Source organism: Notamacropus eugenii, chromosome 7 (genome assembly GCF_028372415.1).
Source record: "Notamacropus eugenii isolate mMacEug1 chromosome 7, mMacEug1.pri_v2, whole genome shotgun sequence".
In the NCBI taxonomy this organism is placed as follows: domain Eukaryota; kingdom Metazoa; phylum Chordata; class Mammalia; order Diprotodontia; family Macropodidae; genus Notamacropus; species Notamacropus eugenii.
In genome coordinates, this window is record NC_092878.1 from 69000449 (window position 1) to 69020718 (window position 20270).

At 36.1% G+C, this 20270-nt stretch overlaps 1 pseudogene; it reads left to right on the forward strand.

The window, feature by feature from the left end:
* Window positions 1-604: 604 nt before the first annotated feature.
* LOC140514562 (clathrin light chain A pseudogene) lies at window positions 605-1687 on the forward strand (annotated as a pseudogene).
* The last annotated feature ends 18583 nt before the right edge of the window (window positions 1688-20270 follow it).

The following is a 20270-nucleotide window of genomic DNA, read 5'->3' on the forward strand; positions in this document are numbered from 1 at the left end:
AAATTCTTTTTCTCCTTCTTTTTAAATAAATTATTTATTTATTTTTCAATTCTCAACATTCACTTCCACAAGAATTAGAATTCAAAATTTTTTTCCCATCTCTCCCCACACCTCTCTCCAAGACAGCATGCAACCCAACCACCTGTTTCTTCTGTATGTCCTTCTTTCTTTTACCCCACTCCCTTCCCCTTTTACCATTTACTTACCCTGTATTTTCCTGTATGGCCAAATAGATTTCTATATTCAATTGACCTTAATTCAGTTGCATATAAACAGAGAGAGAGAGAGAGAGAGAGAGAGAGAGAGAGAGAGAGAGAGAGAGAGAGAGAGAGAGAGAGAGAGAGAGAGAGAGAGAGAGAGAAAGGAAGGAAGGAAGGAAGGAAGGAAGGAAGGAAGGAAGGAAGGAAGGAAGGAAGGAAGGAAGGAAGGAAGGAAGGAAGGAAGGAAGGAAGGAAAGAAAGAAAGAAAGAATGATTTTTAAAATCAAGTAAGAGAGGTAGAGAAAAAATTGGGAAGAAAAACGACAGTGATAGAAGAAAATCATGAAAAAAGAGACAATAGCCCTCTGCTGCCTTCACCTCTTGGCGGCGGGGTTTCAGCTTCCGCCCCTTGCCCCCCACGATCACCACTGCCACAGTGGCCGCTGACCTCCGTCCCTGGCTGCCTGCCCTTCCCCTGACCTGCTCCCTGCCCGCCCGCTCCGGCCCTGTGCGCCATGGCTGAGGTAGACCCGTTCCGTGCGGCCGCCGCTCCGGCCCCTGCCCCGGGGGGCCCCGCGGTGGGTAACTGCTTGGCGAGCAGCGGCAGCAGCGAAGAAGACCCGGCCGCAGCCTTCCTGGCCCAGCAGGAGAGCGAGATCACGGGCATCGAGAACGACGAGGGCTTCAGCATCCTCGACAGCGGCAGCGTGCCGGCCTCGCTGCAAGGGGAGCCCCCCGGAGGCCCGGATGCCATTGATGGAGTGATGAATGGAGAATACTACCAGGAGAGTAATGGTCCAACCGATAGTTATGCAGCTATCTCCCAAGTGGACAGATTACAGTCAGAGCCAGAGAGTATCCGTAAATGGAGAGAAGAACAAGTGAAACGTCTGGAAGTCCTTGATGCGAATTCTCAGAAGCAGGAAGCAGAATGGAAAGAAAAAGCAATAAAAGAGTTGGAAGAATGGTATGCAAGACAAGATGAACAGCTACAAAAAACAAAAGTAAATAACAGGGCAGCTGAAGAAGCTTTTGTAAACGATGTTGAAGAGACTTCTCCTGGCACCGAGTGGGAACGCATGGCTCGACTGTGTGACTTTAACCCCAAGTCTACCAAGCAGGCCAAAGATGTGTCCCGCATGCGCTCAGTCCTCATCTCCCTCAAGCAGGCCCCCCTGGTTCACTGAAGGGAAGCCCGATGAAAACACTACGAAGGCAATATCTTCATCTTACTCAGCGAAGCTGTTCACAGTCATTGGATTAATTATGTTGGGTTCTTTTGGACCAGACCTCTTGTCTTTAGAGTTGATCATTGTTTGTGATTGCATGTTTTCTTCAACTGTTTTCTCCCTGGCATTCTGAGTGGGAGGGAAGTGGGACCCTCCAGGGCAGTCGCCTCTTGTGCTTTTGTGCATTGCCATTTTCAACTGTACTCATAATAAAATTCTCTTTCAAATAGTAAAAAAAAAAAAAGAAAAAAGAAAAAAGAGACAATAGATTGCGAAAAAAAGTATCTTAAAAAAAACATATTGTCTAATAGAATGTAATATGCCAAATTATAAAAGCGTCTTAAAAATCCCAATGAACAAAATGACCAGAAAAAGTAGAAATGGAAAAATCTAAAAATAAGAGATACGCAAACTTTCGCTGAAGATTACTCCTTCAAAAACAGAATTATCCAAATAAAAAAAGGAGATACAAAAATTCAGTAAAGGTCATCTTAAAAAGTACAATTGATCAAATCTAAAAGAAAGCAAAACAGTCCATTAACAAAAATAATTTCTTAAAAATTAGAATTATACTATTAAAATCTGATAGCTTTATGAGACATCAAGAAATGCAAAACAAAATCAAAAGAATGAAATAAATAGAAGAAAAGGGAAATATATGGGAAAATGTTTGTGTGTGTAGGAGGGCAACTGACGTGGGAAATTTATCTAGAAGGAATAATTCAAGAATTATTGGAATACATTAAAGCGATGACTAAAAAAGTTTGCTAAAAATCATCTTTTAGAAATTATCAAGGAAACTGTTCTGATATTCTAGAACCAAAGGGTAAGATTGAAATAGAAAGAATTCACCCATTACATCCTGAAAGAGTTCCCAAAACAAAAACTACCAAAAGCATTAGACCCAAATTTCAAAGTTCCTTGGTCAAATAGAAAATATCTCAACTAGTGAGAAAAAAATCATTCAAATATCATACAACCAATCAGGACAATGCAAAATTTACCACCTTCTACATTAAAGGATTGACAGGACTAGAACATGATATACTGGAGAACAAAAGATAAGGATTACAAACAAAAATTACCTACTCAGTGGAAATGAGATTAATCCTTCAGTGGAAAAAGTAGCTATGTAATGAAATAAAGGACTTTGAAGGGTTCCTTATGAAAAGATCAGAGCTAGGCAGAATCAACATGGTGGAGTACAAGGAAGAGCCTGTAGAAACTCTGCCCCCACATCCCATTAAATACATGTAAAAAATGACTTTAAAGAGGTTCTAGAGCAGCAGATACCACAAAACAATAGAGTGAAAGAGATTTCTAGCCCAAGGCAACCTGGAAGGCAACAGGAAAGATCTATTGCTCCAGGCTCAGAGCAGAGCATAGCCCAGTCTTGCCTGAGTGGGGCAGTATAGACAAGAGATGAGCAGGTTTCAGGGCATGGAATCCTGGGTAGTTCCTGTGGTTCACAGAGCTCTCACCCCTCAAAGGTCAAAGACAGCTTCAAAGGTCAGTATGAAAGCTATATGACCTGAGCGATGTCTATGTTTGGAGCCCTCGGCCTAAAGACCTTTTTTAAGGGGAATTGAACAGGGAATTTGAATCTCAACCTTGAGTTCAACGCTGGGGTGAGGAGGAACTCTGGCTAGTGGAGTTGGTGGAGGCTCTGGAGAGGGAATTCTACTTGCAAATCTTAGAAGAGCTTGTAGTTGCTCTCAGGCCAGAGCACAGATCAGGAGAGGAGTAAACTCTTCTCACTTGATTGTGCCACCTTGGAGGAACTGAAAATTTACAGACCCCTATAATATACCCTTCTCTTGACAAAGGACTCAAAGGTTAAGTAACTCAATTGGCAAAAGAAGTCCAAAAAGCCAATGAGGAGAAGAATGCTTGGAAAAGCAGAATTAGCCAAATGGAAAAGGAGTTTCAAAAGCTCACTGAAGAAAATAGTTCTTTAAACATTAGAGTGGAACAGAGGGAAGCTAATGACTTTATGAGAAACCAAGAAATTAAAAAAATAAAACCAAAAGAATGAAAAAGTAGAAGATAATGTGAAATATCTCACTGGAAAAACAAGTGATCTGGAAAGTAGATCCAGGAGAAACAATTTAAAAATTATGGCACTACCTGAAAGCCATGATCAAAAAAGGAGCCCAGACGTCATCTTTCATGAAAATATCAAGGAAAACTGCCCTGATATTCTGGAACCAGAAGGTAAAACAAATACTGAAAGAATTCAAGATCACCTCCTGAAACAGATTACAAAAGAAAAACTCCTAGAAATATTGCAGTCAAATTCCAGAGTTCCCAGGTCAAGGAGAAAATATTGCAAGCTGTCAGAAAAAATTCCAGTATTGTGGAAATATAATCAGGATAACACAAAATCTAGCAGCTTCTACATTAAGGGATGGAAGGGTTTGGAATATGATATTCCAGAAGTCATAGGAGCTAGGATTGAAATCAAGTATCACCTTTTCGGAAAAACTGAATATAGTACTTCAGGGGAAAATATGGTCATTTAATGGTACAAAGAACGTTGAAGCACTCTTGATGAAAAGACCAGATCTGAATAGAAAATATTACTTTCAAACACAAGAATCAAGAGAAGCGTGACAAGATGAACAGAAAAGAGAAAACATAAGGGATTTATTTACTGAAGATGAACTGTTTACATTCCTACATGGAAAGATAATATTTGTAACTCTTGAAACTTTTTCTCAATATTTGGGTTTTTGGAGAGATTGTAAACACACACACACACACACACACACACATATACACAGAGGAAACAGGTTGAGTTGAGAAGGAAGAGATATGTAAAAACATAAAATTAAGGGGTGAGAGAGGAATATATTAGGAGGAGAAAGGGAGAAATGAAATGGGGCAGGTTATCTCTCTTGAAAGAGGCAAGAAAAAGATTTTTCAATAGAGGGCAATAGCGGGGAGGTGAGAAGAAAAAAGTGAAGCTTACTCTCATCACATTTGGCTTAAGGAGGGAACAGCTTGGACACTCATTTTGGCATGAAAATCTATCTTTTTAAAAATTTTTAAAATTATTTTTAATGGCGTACAATTGCTGCCATAAAATTAAGATTTTTATCCTCCCCACACCTACCCCCCACTACCCTCCTCCCCCCCACGACAGCATACAATTTTGTATAGGTTCTACATATACTTTCCTATTGAGTACATTTTCACTATAGTCATGTTATGCAGTCGAACTAAAATAAATGGAAGAAATCATATAACAAATCAAAACATGATACACAAAAACATTCATACACACAAACATGATCTGCTACATTCTGCAAATGACTTCCATATTTCTTTTTCTGAGTGTGGAAGGCATTTTGCCTTAGAAATCCACCATTGGGATTTTTTTTAATAAGTTCTTCCATTGTTACGAAATTCCAAGTATACCAGAAAAAAACTCTCGCATACTGTGGTTGTTGCTGTGCACAAAGTTCTCCTGATTCTCCTCCTTTCATTCAGCATCAGATCACAAAAGTTCTTCCAGGCCTCTCTGAAGTCTTCTTGTTCATCATTTCTTATGGCGCAATAGTACTCCATTACATTCATATACCATAATTTGTCCAGCCATTCCCCAATTGATGGGCATCCCCTTGACTTCCAGTTTTTGGCAACTACAAAGAGTGCTGCTATAAATATTTTTGTACATGTGGGACCCTTTCCCACTTTTATGATCTCTTGGGGATATAGTCCTAGTAGCGCTATTGCTGGGTCAAAGGGTATGCACATTTTTGTAGCCCTTTGGGAATGGTTCCAAATCGCTCTCCAGAATGGTTGGATGAGCTCACAGCTCCACCAACAATGAATTAGTGTTCCAACTCTCCCACATCCTCTCCAGCATTTATCATTTTCTTCTTCTGTCATGTTTCTCAATTTATAGGTGTGATGTGGTACCTCAGAGTTGTTTTGATTTGCATCTCTGTAATCAAAAGTGATTTAGAGCACTTTTTCATATGATTATTGATATCTTTAATTTCTTCTTCTGAAAATTGCCTGTTCACATTTTTTGACCATTTATCAATTGGGGAATGACTTGTATGATTATACACTTGAGTCAGTTCTCTATATATTCTAGAAATGAGGCCTTTATCCCCAAGCTTAGCTGTAAAAATTCTTTCCCAATTTACTACATCCCTCCGAACTTTGATTGCATTGGCTTTGGTTGTGCAAAAACTTCTCAGTTTAATGTAATCAAAATTATCCATTTTGCATTTCATAATGCTTTCTATCTCTTCTTTAGTAAAAAATTCTTCCCTTCTCCATAAATCTGATAAATACACTATTCATTGCTTATCCAGTTTATTCATGGTATCAATCTTTATACCTAAATCATGTACCCATTTGGACTTTATTCTTGTGTACGGTGTCATGTATGGACCTATGCCTAATTTCCACCACACTGTTATCCAGCTTTCCCAGCAATTTTTGTCAAACCGTGAGTTATTTTCCCAGAAGCTGGGGTCCTTGGGCTTATCAAACAGGAGGTTGCTATATTCCTTGCCTTGTGTCTTGAGTGCCAAGTCTATTCCACTTGTCTAGCTCTCTGTTTTTTAGCCAATACCAAGTGGTTTTGATAATTTCTGCTTTATAGTACAATTTGAGGTCTGGTAGTGCTAGGCCACCTTCCCAAGCATTTCTTTTCATTAGTCCATTTGATATTCTGGACCTTTGGTTCTTCCAAATGAATCTTGATATTATTTTATCCAGTTCTAGAAAGTAATTATCTGATAGTTTAATTGGTATGGCACTAAATAAGTAAATTAATTTAGGTAGAATTGTCATTTTTATTATATTAGCACGGCCTACCCATGAGCAACTAATGTTTTTCAACTTACTTAAATCTGACTTTATTTGTGCAAAAAGTGTCTTGTAATTGTGTTCATATAATCCCTGGGTTTGTTTTGGCAGGTAAACTCCTAAGTATTTTATAGTGTCTACTCTAGATTTAAATGGGATTTCTCTTTCTATCTCTTGCTGTTGGACTTCGTTGCTTACATATAGGAATGCAGAAGATTTGTGTGGGTTTATTTTGTAACCTGCAACTTTGCCAAAGTTGTTTATTATTTCAAGTAGTTTTTTACTTAAATCTCTGGGATTCTCCAAGTAAATCATCATATCATCTGCAAAGAGTGATAACTTAGTTTCTTCTTTGGCTATTCTTATTCCTTGAATATCTTTATCTTGTCTAATTGCTACAGCTATCATTTCTAGTACCACATTGAATAATAGAGGTGATAATGGACATCCTTGTTTCACCCCTGATCTTATTGGGAATGCATCTAGCTTATCCCCATTGCATATAATGCTTGCTGAAAGTTTTAGATAGATACTGCTTATTATTTTATGGAAAGTTCCCTTTATTCCTATGTTCTCCAGTGTTTTTAATAGGAATTGGTGTTGTATTTTGTCAAAAGCTTTTTCTGCATCTATTGAGATAATCATGTGGTTTTTGTTAGCTTTGTTGTTGATGTGATCGATAATGCTAATAGTTTTCCTAATATTGAACCAGCCCTGCATTTCTGGTATGAATCCTACCTAATCATAATGTATTAATCTCATGATAAGATGTTGTATTCATTTTGCTAAAATCTTATTTAAAATTTTTGCATCTATATTCATTAGGGAAATTGGTCTATAATTTTCTTTCTCTGTTTTGTCTCTTCCTGGTTTGGGTATCAAAACCATATTTGTATCATAGAAAGAATTTGGGAGGACGCCTTCTTCCCCAATTTTCTAAAATAGTCTATATAGTATTGGAATTAACTGCTCTTTAAAAGTTTGATACAACTCACTTGTGAATCCATCTGGCCCTGGAGATTCTTTGCTAGGGAGTTCATTGATGGCTTCTTCAATTTCTTTTTCTGAGATGGGGTTGTTTAAGTATTCAACTTCCTCTTCTGTTAATCTGGGCAATTTGTATTTTTTAAAATATTCATCCATCTCGTTTAGATTATCGAATTTGTGGGCATAAATGTGGGCAAAGTAGTTTCTAATTATGGTTTTAATTTCCTCCTCATTGGAGGTGAGTTCACCTCTTTAATTTTTAATATTAGTAATTTGATTTTCTTCTTTTTTTTGTTTAATCAAAATGACCAAAGGTTTATCAATTTTATTAGTTTTTTCATAAAAACAACTATTGGTTTTATTTATTAATTCAATAGTTTTCTTAATTTCAATTTTATTAGTCTCTCCTTTGGTTTTCAGTATTTCTAATTTAGTATTTACTTGGAGATTTCCAATTTGTTCTTTTTCTAACTTTTTCAACTGCATGCCCAAGTCATTGATCTCTCCTTTCTCTATTTTATTTATGTAGGCATTCAAACATACAAAACTTCCCCTAAGAACTGCTTTTGCAGTATCCCATAAGATTTGGTATGTTGTCTCATTATTTTCATTCTCTTGAATGAAATTGTTGATTGTTTCTATGATTTCTTCTTTAACCCATTCCTTCTTTAGAATTAAATTATTTAATTTCCAATTGATTTTTGGTTTATCTCTCCATGGCCTTTTATTACATGTAATTTTTATTGCATTATGATCTGAGAAGGATGCATTGATTGTCTTTTCATTTCTGCACTGGATTGTGAGATTTTTATGTCCTAGTACATGGTCAATTTTTGTAAATGTTCCATGTACCGCTGAGAAAAATGAATATTCCTTTCTATTCCCATTCAATGTTCTCCAAAGATCTATCATATCTACCTTATCCAGAGTTTTATTTACCTCCTTAACTTCTTTCTTGTTTATTTTGAGGTTAGATTTATCGAGTTCAGAGAGGGGGAGGTTGAGGTCCCCTACTAGTATAGTTTTACTGTAAGTTTCTTCCTTCAACTCCCCCAACCTCTCCTCTAAGAATCTGGGTGATATACCACTTGGAGCATACATGTTTAGTAATGAAATTTCTTCATTGTCTATGGTGCTGTTTAGTATGATATACTTTCCATCCTTATCCCTTCTGATTAGATCTGTTTCTGCTTTTTCTGTGTCTGAGATTACGATTGCTACTCCTGCCTTTCTTACATGAGCTGAAGCACAATATATTCTGCTCCATCCTTTGACCTTTATCCTATGTGTATCCCCTCGTTTCAAATGTGTTTCTTGGAAGCAGCATATTGTTGGATTATGGCTTTTAATCCATTCTGCTATCCGTCTCCACTTTATGGGAGATTTCATTCTATTCACATTCACAGTTATGATTACAATCTGTGTATTTCCCTCCATCCTCTTTCCCACCATTTGTGCTTTTAGCTCTCCCGTCTCCCTTCCCCTCCTCAGTAATATTCACTTTTCACCACCTCCTCTTTCAGCCTTCCCCTCCTTCTTATAGCTCCCGTCCCTTTTACACCCCTTTACTCTTGTTGCTTCTTCCTTCCCTTTTAGCCTCCCTCCTCTTTCTTCCCCCTTCCCCTCCTACTACCTATAGAGCTAGTTAGGGTTATCTACTTAAGTTTATTGTTCCCTTCTTTAAACAAATCAGGTGAGAGTACCTCTCAAACAATGCTCATCTCCCTCCCCTCCTTTCCTCTACTATAATTTTGTACTTCTTCCTGTGATGTAATTTGCCATTTTCTGCTTCCTCCTTTTCACACCTCCTATTGCAATCCCTTCTCATACTTAAATCATATTTTTGACATGACATTATTTACTTTATACCCGTTCCCTCTATGTACATCCCTTTTGTCATAATAGCTGCACAATTCTCAAGATTAATAGGTGTCATCTTCCTTTATAGGGAGGCAAACAGTTTGGCCTAATTGAGTAACAAATTTTTGTTTTTGTTTTTCCCCCTGTTTACCTTTTTATTATTATCTTGAGACCTGCATTTAGAGATAGAATTGTCTATTGAGTTCTGGCGTTTTGGTCAGGAAGCTCTGGAAATCCCTTATTTCGTTGAATGACTTTCTCCGTGCCTGAAATGTTATGCTGAACTTTGCTGGGTAGTTGATCCTTGGTTGAAGTCCCAACTCCTTTGCCTTATGGAATATTGGGTTCCAATTCTTTCGATCTTTTAATATAGAAGCTGCAAGGTCCTGTGTGATCCTGACTGTATGTCCTTGATATTTGAATTGTTTCTTTCTAGCTGCCTGTAGTATTTTCTCCTTCACTTGATAGCTCTGCAATTTAGCAATGATATTTCTCGGGGTTTTGAGTTTGGGATCCCTTTCGGAAGCGGAACAGTGGATTCTTTCGATGACTATTTTGCCCTCTGAATCTAGCACTTCTGGGCAGTTTTCCTTGATCATTTCCTGGAAGATATTGTCCAGGCTCTTTTCTTCATCATTGCTTTCTGGCAGGCCAATAATTCTTAAATTTTCTCTCCTGAATCTATTTTCCAGGTCAGTTGTTTTTCCAATTAAATATTTTACATTTTCTTCTATCTTTTCATTCTTTAGATTTTCTTTGACTGATTCTTGCTGCCTCATTGAGTCATTAGTTTATACTTGCCCAATTCTAATCTTAATCATATTGTTTTCTTCAGTTAACTTTTGCATCTCCTTTTCCATCTGACCAATTTTTCCCTTTAAGGAGTTATTTTCTCCAGTTAATTTTTGTACTTCCTTTTCTGTTCGACCAATTTTCCCAGTTAGGATTTGTGTTTCCTTTTCCGTTTGATCAACTCTTCCTTTTAGGGAATTATTTTTTCCAGTTAATTTTTGAACTTCCTTTTCCATTTGCTCAATTTTCCTTTTCAGAGTGATGTTCTCATCAGTGAATTCTTTTTTTTTTATGATTTTAAAATCATTGGCCAGTGTTTCTTCTATTTCCTTCTTCAGCTGTTCCAGGAGACCTGCTTGTGCTTGCGAGCAGTTCATAGTCCCTTCTGAAGTTTCATATGGAAGTACAGTCTCAGCTCTGACCTCTTTGGTGTTTATGTTTTGGTCCTTATCCCCATAGAAAGATTCTATGGTTTTTTCACCTTTCATCTGCCTTTTCCTGTTCATGATGTTGACTGAGTGTTGTAGCTTCTGGTTCTTTCAGTCAGAAGCTACAGAACTTTGTGTTGAGCTGATGTGTGAAAGAGCTAAAAGCAGGTTTTTGTTTTTTGTTTCCCAGATCAACCCTGGGGTTAGCTTGTTAAATGTGTGGGAGGAGTGGTCTGGTCACAGGATATCTCCTCTGCTGCTCTGAGGCAAAGGCCAGCTCAGGGGATGGTGATCCCAGCTTCCCTATTGTCTTCCCTTTTCCCCTGGAGGGCTGAGGCACGCCTAGATGCTAATGGGTTTTCCCACCCCTCCTGCGGCTCCTCTCCCGGCGCTGAGGCTTGCCTGGGTCTTAGTGCGAGTTTTCTCTGCCCTGGGTCCCCTTTCCTTCTGGTTTGCTTCTGCCACAATAGGAGGAATCCCCCTTAGCTATTTTCCTAACCTCATGAGTTATGAGACTATTTGCCCCCTCTGCTGTTTCCGCTGATCCAGGATTTTTCTGGGGAAATATTTTATGGTTCTTTCACGGTCATGGGGGTGGGAAGAGAGCATTTACTGATCACTCTGCTATTCTGGCTCCCGTAAGTTCAAGTAGGTGACTTACCGAAGTTTAATCTTCAGGCTGAAGGTCTCAGGAGCTTCTGCGCTGATATCTGGCCCTCAGCAGCTCTCACCGGCTTGGTTTGGCTTGTCTCCTGCTCCGTTGTTTCCACCTGCCACTCTCAGGCTTCTTAGGTCCCTTCTGCTCTGCTGCGCTGACCGCGCTGTGCAGTGCGCTGGGGGCTCACCCCTGTGGAACAGATCCTTCCCGTGGACCTTCCAGTCTAACCTGGGCTCTGAATACGTCACAGTCTGTCTGCCACTGGATTCTGCACCTCCAAAATTTGGTCAGATTCTCCTTTCAGAGGTATCTAAAAAAGTTTGTCCAGGAGCTTAGGTGAGTCGTTGATCTCACTCCGCCATCTTGGCTCTGCCTCTCATGAAAATCTATCTTACAGTACAGGGAGAAGGGGGAAGGTCGGTTGGGGGGGGGGGGAATAAAGAAGGGAGGGAAAATAGGAGGAGCAAGTTATTAGAAGTAAACACCTTAGCTGAGGGACAAGGCCAAAAGAGAGAATAGCATAAATGATAGGCAGGATAGGATGGCAGGAAATACAGTTAAGTTTTCATAACATGACTATTACAGAAGTCTTTTGCAAAACTACACATATATAGCCTTTATTGAATTGCCTGTTCTCAGTGGGGATGGGTGGGGAGAGAGGTAGGGAGAACAGTTGGAACACAAAGTTTTAGGAGCAAATGTTGAGAATTGTTTTTACATGCTCCTGGGAAATAAGAAATACAGATAATGGCGTATAGAAATCTATCTTGCTCTACAAGCAAATAGAGAAGATAGGGATAAAGGAGGGAGGGAAGTGATAGAAAGGAGGGCAGAATGGGGAAAGGGGTAATCAGAATGCATGGTGTTTTGGGGTAGGGGAGGGGAGAGATGGGGAGAAAATTTGGAACCTAAAATCTTGTGAAAATCAATGTTGAAAACTAAAAGTAAAGAAAGAAACTAAAAAAAAAAGATCAGAGGTAAATATAAAAATTGACTTTAAAATACAAGCATCAAAAGAAGCGTAAAAATATAAACATGGAAAAGAAAGTAGATGATATTTAATAAAGTTAAATTGCTTATATTCTTACTTGTGAAAATAATACTTGTAACTCTTAAAGAATTTCTCATTTAAGGTAATTAGATAAATTTAATGTAGACAGAGAACCTGACTGTGTGAGTGTAAGTGTGAGAATATGTCTGAGTAATCTTCTAAAATAAAATAAAGACTTGATAAAACAGGGAGAAAAGGAGAAGTAGAACAGAACAGATTTTCTGCAATAAAAGTAATGCAGAAGAGTTTTGCAGAGGGGGAGGAAGACAGAGAAAGTTGAGAAGGGGGTGAACCTTACTCTTATCCGATCTGCCTGGAAGAAGGAATTATATACACACTTACTTGGGTGTAGAAATCAATTTTACCATAGAGAAAAGTAGGAGAAGAATTCGATAAGAGAAATGGATGTGGGGTGATAGAAGAGAGGGTGGATAGGGGGTGGTAGTAGTCAGAAGTAAAACTCTTTTAACAAAGGACAAGGTGAGAAGAAAGAGAGAGGATAAATGAAGTAGAGGAATAAGATGGAGGTTAATACATAGTAATCATAACTGTGAAAACATATTTACAGCAAGTTGTTCTAATAAAGGTCTCATTTCGCAAATGTGTAGAAAAATGGGTAAATTAATAAAAATAAAACCCGCTCTCACTTGATCATATTGATCAAAGAATTTGAACAGGAATTTTTCAGACAAAGTAACCAAAACTATCTATGATGATATGAAAAGAATGCTGTAAATCATTATCGAATGGAGAAATGCACATTAAAACAACTAGGAGGCACGACTCTACACCGATCAGGTTGGTGAATGTGACAGAAAAGAAAAATAGCAAAGGTTAGAGGGGAATATGGAAAAAAAAAAAACTAATGTTAGTGTTCAGTTCATAAGTATTCCCAAAGAGACATCAAACCATGTGTAAAGCAATACCACTACTAGCTCTATATCCAAAGAGATCAAAAGAAATTTAAAAAGACCAATATTTACACAAATATTTATAGCAGCTCTTTTAGCGGTAGAAAGAGTCAGAAATTGTCTGAATGCAAATTAGAACATATATTTTCTTCGCTTTCTTTTCCTTTTGCTCTCTTTTCTTTCATAACATGACTAGCACGGAAATATTTTTGCATGAGTATGACCTGTGTCATATTTCTCTTGCTTTACCAATGAGAGGTTGGGAAAGGGGGGAATTGGTATGCAAAATTTTTGAAAGAAGAGTGTTAAAATTACTTTTATGTATAATTAAGAAAGAAGAAATATTAAATTAAATTAATTTGTATTTTTCTAATCAATAGTGATTTAGAGTATTTTTTGTGACTAATGTTGGCTTTGATTTCTTCTTTTGAAACTTCCTTTATATACCTTTCAACCATTGATCAAACAGAGAATGACTGTTATTTTCATAAATTTCACACATTTCCTATATATTTGATAAACGAAGCCTTTATAAAGGGAAACTGTAAAATTATTTCCCCACTTCCTTATTTTCCTTCTGTTTTTACTTACATTACTTTTGTTTGTTCAAAACCTTTCTAATTTGATGTAATCAAAATTATGCATTGTACATCATGTGATCTTCTCTTTCACATTTGTTCATAATCTCTTCCTGTATTCACACATTTAGTTGCTTAATTTTTTATATTCCCTAATTAACTTATGGTCTCACTCTTTATTTCTAAGCCACATGGGTCTCTTTGATCTTATCTTGATATATCGTGTGAGATATGGTATATAGTGTGAGAGAAGTCTTTACGTACAATCTGCTCTCTTGTTTTCTCAGCAATATTTTGTCAAATAATGAGTTCTTGCCTTCACCCCCCAACCAAAAAGCTTAGATTTTTATATATTGTGTACTTAATCAAGTGAAATGATCACCCTCACTACTGCTTAGCTATTACATTGTTTTAATGATTACATCTTTGCAATATAGTTTGAAATCTGATATTGCTAGGCCATCTTTCTTCATATTTTTTCATTGATTCCCTTAATATTCTTAACCTTTTATTCTTCCACATGAATTTTGTTATTACTTTTTTCTACCTCTATAGAGTAATTCTTTGGTTCTTCATGTAGTACAGCACTGAAATATTTTTCCTCTAATTACAGGTAAAGAGTTTTTTAACATTTTTTGTAAGATTGAGTGTCATTTTTTTCTCTCTTCCTCTCTCTCTTTCCCCTGTTCCAAGACAGCAAGCAATCTGATATAGGTTATATTGTACAATTATGTTAAACAAGTTTCCGCGTTAGTCATTTTGTGAAAGAGGAATCAGAACAAAAAGACCATGAAGAAGGAAAAATTAGGAAACAAAAAAAGTGAGGATGATATACCTTGATCTGTGTTCAGACTCCACAGTTCTTTGCATGGATGTAGATAGAATTTTCCATCACAAGTCTTTTGGAATTGTCTTGGATCATTGTATTGCTGAGAAGAGTAAAGTCTATCATAGTAGTCTATCTATATTGCTGTTGCTGTACTCATAGTTCTCTTGCTGCTGCTCACTTCAGTCAGCATCAGTTCATGTAAATCTTTCCAGTTCTTTTTAAATCCACCTGCTCATCATTTATTAAAGTGCAATATTCTTCCATAACATTCATATACCAAAACTTGTTCATCCATTCCCTTATGGACTGAGATCACCGCAATTTCAATTTCATTATTTGCCACTACCAAAGGAGCTGACATATACATTTATATACACACACACATATGTATATACACATATGTATTTATATGCATATATATACATATATATGTATATATGCATATGTACATAAGTATATATATATATGTATATATATAATTTCTTTTTATTTAGTTTTCAGCATTCACTTCCATAATTTCTTTTTAAATTATCTCCACTTCCTTCCTCTTTTCCTCTCCCCAAGAGAGCATGCAGTCCAATATAAGGTCCACATATATTCTTATTAAACTTTATTTTCACATTAGTCATGTTGTTTAGAAGAATTAGAAAGAATGGGAGGAACCATAAGAAAGAAAATAAAAACAAACAAAAAAAGAGAACAAATATTCTTTTTCGATCTACATTCAGACACCATAGTTCTTTCTCTGCATGTGGATGGCATTTTCTGTCCTCTTTGGGAGTAGTTTTAGATCCTTGCATTGCTAGAAAAGTGATGTCTATCAATGTCAGTGATCACACAATGTGGCTCTTACTGTGTACAATCTTCTGTTTGTTCTCACTTCACTCAACATTACTTCATATAAGTCTTTCCAGGTCTTTAAGAAGTCCACATGTTCATCATTCCTTATAAAATAGTAGTGTTCCATTATAATTTATATACCACAACTTATTCAGCTATTCCCCATGCTATAAATATTTTGTGCATATAGATCCTTTTTCCTTTCTTTCAATGCCTTTAGACTACAAAGCTAGTAGTGGTATTCTTGGATCAAAGGGTATGCACAATTTGGTTATCCTTTGGGCATAGTTCCAAATTGCTCTCCAGGGTTGGTAGATCATTTCACAGTTCAACCAACAATGCATCAGTGCTCCAATTTTCCCACATCTTTTCCAATATTTATCATTTTCCTTTTCTTTTGTACTACCCAATTTTATAGATGTAAGGGAGTACCTCAGAGCTGTTTTAATTCGCATTTCTCTAAGCAGTAGTGACTTAGAGACTTTTTCATATGACTATAGATAGCTTTATTTTCTTTATTTAAAAACTGTCTGTTCACAACCTTTGCTTATTTATCAATTGTGGAATCATTTGAAGTCTTATAAATTTGACTCAGTTCTCTATATATATTTCAGAAATGAGACCTTTATCAGAAACATTGACTGTAAAAATTATTTCCCAACTTTCCTTCCACTTATGTTTGCAGTGGCTTTGTTTGTGCAAACTCTTTTCAACTTAAAGAAATCAAAATTATCCATTTTGCATATGATGATATTCTCTGTCTTTTGGTTGGCAATAAATTCTTCTGTCTGTATAGATATGATAGATAAACTATTCCTTGGTATGCTAATTTACTTATAGTATCACCCTTTATGTGTAAATCATGTACCCATTTTGACCTTATCTTGACATAGTGTGTGAGATGTTGCACAATGCTTATTCTATTTCTTAGCCAATAACAGGTAGTTTTGATGATTGTTGCTTTATAATATAGTTTTTGATCTGGTATGGATAGGCCACCTTCTAAAGACATTATTCTCAGCTTGATTTAGGAGCAGGTTGTCAAAGTGACTTAGGACACAAAAGTTTTTTAATAAGCCCTGGACTAGATGGAAGCTATAGTTTCTTCAAAAGTTAAAAATATATATAATTTTGAGTTAGAGATACAAAGTTAGCATCTGGTAAAATAGTTATTTTGCTTGAGTAGAATCAAAAATAAAAGTTTCAGTCTTGGTTTTAAAAACAGCATATACTATCAAGAAATACACGTACGAAAAAGGCATTATTTTTTATGGCATTCCGTTGCAAAGAATACTCAATTTATGTTACACAAGTCTTGGATTGCATTCCAGTTCCATGGGACAGTGGATAAGTCACTTTCACTTTCTGTATTTAATTTTTCTTTTGTTTAAAAATGAGGTAACCTTACCAGATGACCTTTAGCGGGTTTTTTAAATATTTATATCTATGAGACAATATTAGATGTATATTCAACAAATACTGGAGCAGTTCAATAATTAAAGAAAAGGTTAACAGAAATGTCAAAATATACTTCTGGTAAGGCATTAATATTGATATAGTGTGCATTTGCAAAAGGCTATTCTCATCAGTGAAGATAGTGATTACATGATTTTGTCATGCCTGTGTCAGGAATAGTGTTTTCATGAGAGATTAAGAGCAAAGAGAGGTTGGTCTAGCTTCCTGCTTTGGGGAAGCACAACTGTGGTAATATGTCCTATTTGGAAATAAATCTGAAGAAAGAGAAAATATTTTCACAAGTGACAACAATATAGGGTAGTGATGTTCTCATCATATTACTGATATTCAACTTGCCTACCTGGAAAATTCAGGGAATCCCATTGGTGATTCTTTCTTTATTGCAGTAATCTTCCCAGGGGGAGAGTATATTTACTAAGTACATGGCCCAGTGTATGCTAACTTGTGTAATAGTCTGATTTCTGTTTGCAATTTCCTTATGTACATTTGTTCAGTATTCACTATTTTTAAGGTGGAATTGAGAGTATACTAAAGTCAATTTGAATAATCTTATTTAAAATTTCTTTTTTTTAAATTAATTTTATTTATTTTCAGTGTTCTACAATCACTACCACATAACTTTGGTTATTATTTTTTCCTCCTTCTCACCTAACTCCTCCCTCCCTCCCTGAGACAGCATGCAATTTTATATAATTTCCAGACATACATTCCTATTAAATACATTTTCACTACAGTCATGCTGTGTAGAAGAATTAAAATGAATGGGATAAATCATCTAACAAACCAAAGCACAATACACACAAAATAAAATGATCTGCTACATTCTGTGATTGAATTCCATAAATCTTTCTCTGGATGTGGAAGGCATTTTTCCTTAGAAGACCACTTTTTTTAAGTCCTTGCATTGCAAGATCCAAGCCTGCCCAGAAAAAGCTCTCGTGCACCGTGGTCGTTGCTTTACACAAAGTTCTCCTGGTTCATCTCCTTTTGCTCAGCATCTGATCATATAAGTCTTTCTATGCCTCTCTGAAGTCTTCCTTTTCATCATTTCTTATGGCGCATTAGTATTCCATTATATACATATACCATAATTTATTCAGCCATTCCCCAATTGATGGGCATCCCCTGGATTTCCAGTTTTTGGGCACCACAAAGAGTGTTACTATAAATATTTTTGTACGTGTGGGACCTTTTCCTATTTTTTATAATATCTTGGGAATACAGCCCTAGAAGTGAAATTACTGGGTCAAAGGGTATGCATATTTTTGTAGCCCTTTGGGCATGGTTCCAAATTGCTCTCCATAATGGTTGGATCAGTTCACAATTCCACCAACAAGGTATGAGTGTTACAACTCTTCCACATCCTCTCCAACGTTTATCATCTTCCTGTTCTGTCGTGTTTGCCAATCTGATAGGTGTGATGTGGTACCTCAGAGTGGTTTTAATTTGCATCTCTCTAATCAAAAGTGATTTAGAGCATTTTTTCATATGATTATAGCTATCTTTAATTTCTTCCTCTGAAAATTGCCTGTTCATATCCTTTAACCATTTATCAATTGGGGAATGACTTTTATCTTTGTACATTTGACTGAGTCCTCTGTATGCTCTAGAAATGAGGCCTTTAGCACTGATATTAACTGTAAAAATTCATTCCCAGTTTTCTACACCCCTCTGAATTTTGGCTACATTGGGTTTGGTAGTGCAAAATTTTTTCAGTTTAATGTAATCAGAATTATCCATATTGCACTTCATAATGCTTTCTATCAATTCTTTAATCAAAAGTTCTTCCCTTCTCCATAAATCTGATAAATACACTATTCCTTGTGCCACCAATTTGTCCATGGTATCAATCTTTATGCCTAGATCATGTACCCATTTGGATTTTATTCTAGTGTAGAGTGTCAGACATTGGTCTGTGCCTAGTTTCTAATACACTTTTATCCAGCTTTCCGTGCAAGTTTTGTCAAACAGTGAGTTCTTATCCTAGAAACAGGGGTCCTTGGGTTTATTAAACAGTAGATTGCTATATTCGTTGTCTACTGTGTCTTGAGTACCTAGGCTATTCCACTTGTCTACCCTTCTCATTTAAAATTTCAGTGTGAGGACTTACAACTAAGAAATCAGAAATCAGTGGAAATACAGATTTGATTTAAATTTTCTAAATATTTGGACTTAATAAAGTATTAGAGAAAATGTTAGTAGTGCAGATAAAACTTAAAAATGTATTGTGCATTCACTTTTAAGTGATCTATTTGTTATTCTTTTAACCCAGGAAGATAGTATTCTTGGGGAGGGGGGAGGTGAGTTGTATAAAGAAATAATGAAGAAATTAGATTGAACTTAATGAAGAAGTAGCTTGAAGAAACAAAAGTGTTTTGAACTTAAAAATAAAATTATTTCCAAAAGTGTAAGAGCAGATAGATATAATTCTAATGAATATCTATGTCTTTGAAAAAACAAAACAAAATAAGAAAGGAGGTGATCTTGTGATCCCTTCTACTGCTCCCCTGCATGCTGGAATCAGTATCCCTTGGAGATGGTTGGACAAGATATCAGAAACACGCATCCCTGTCTCTTTACAAGCTACATCTAGACAAATTCAAATGGATATAAATTTCTTTTCTTTCAGAACACACACCTCACAACTACAAAAGTTTAAAATTCTAATCTTAAAAGTTTGCAAATATAACTCTAAGAAAAACAACGTGGAAATTGAAAACTGGAACAGCAAACAGTAAAAACAAACAACAAAACTTTTGTACAAATAAAAGCAAAGCAGTCAGCATAAAAGGAAATGACAAGGAATCCAGGAAGACAACAAATCCAAAGCCAGAAAAGTTTATTTGAGTACTTATAGTTAACAACACATCGGTACCAAGCATTCAGGAGATACAAAGTTTAGATATGAGACAGATTCTGTCCTAATGAAGCAGATTGTCTTATAAGAAGATAATAAATGAAAATAGAGAATGCTAATATATAATTTTAAATGTCAGATGCATGAAAGAGCTGAAAAATCATGTGTTTTATGATATACAAAGGTGATGGAAGTTAAATTCACAATTTAAAAAAAAATACATTTTTAAGTCCCTACAAAATCATGATATTTTGACTTGATCCTTATTATATTATCATTAGGTGACCTGGGGTAAAGGAGATTGAGTTCAAAATCACTTCTCCTTTTTGAAGTCTCATTTTGTCAATCTGGCCATTCAATAATTAATCTCTAAGGCTTCTAGATCTCAGATTCTAGGATAAACTGAGACAGTCAGTTTTGCATATAATGTGTTCCTGTTTCTTATTTATTGCAAAATAAAAATGATGTTGATACTTCACTTTTATTCTATGGCTTATATTTAAAATTGTTGTGCTATTTAGAGGACTGGTCACTGCCATCCATTTTAGAGCATACATACAATAGCAGAAACAGTCACATTTGAATTTGGATAAGTTATTTGGAAATGTCTTTGTGGTGTACTGTGGATGAATTGTTTTTTGTTTTCAGTTTTAAAATATTTTACCCTATTCTTGAACCTCTTAGAGAGTGTGCTGGTATTCTCATCCTAAAATGTAACACATAATTGTAAAGGTTTGGTCACATAAA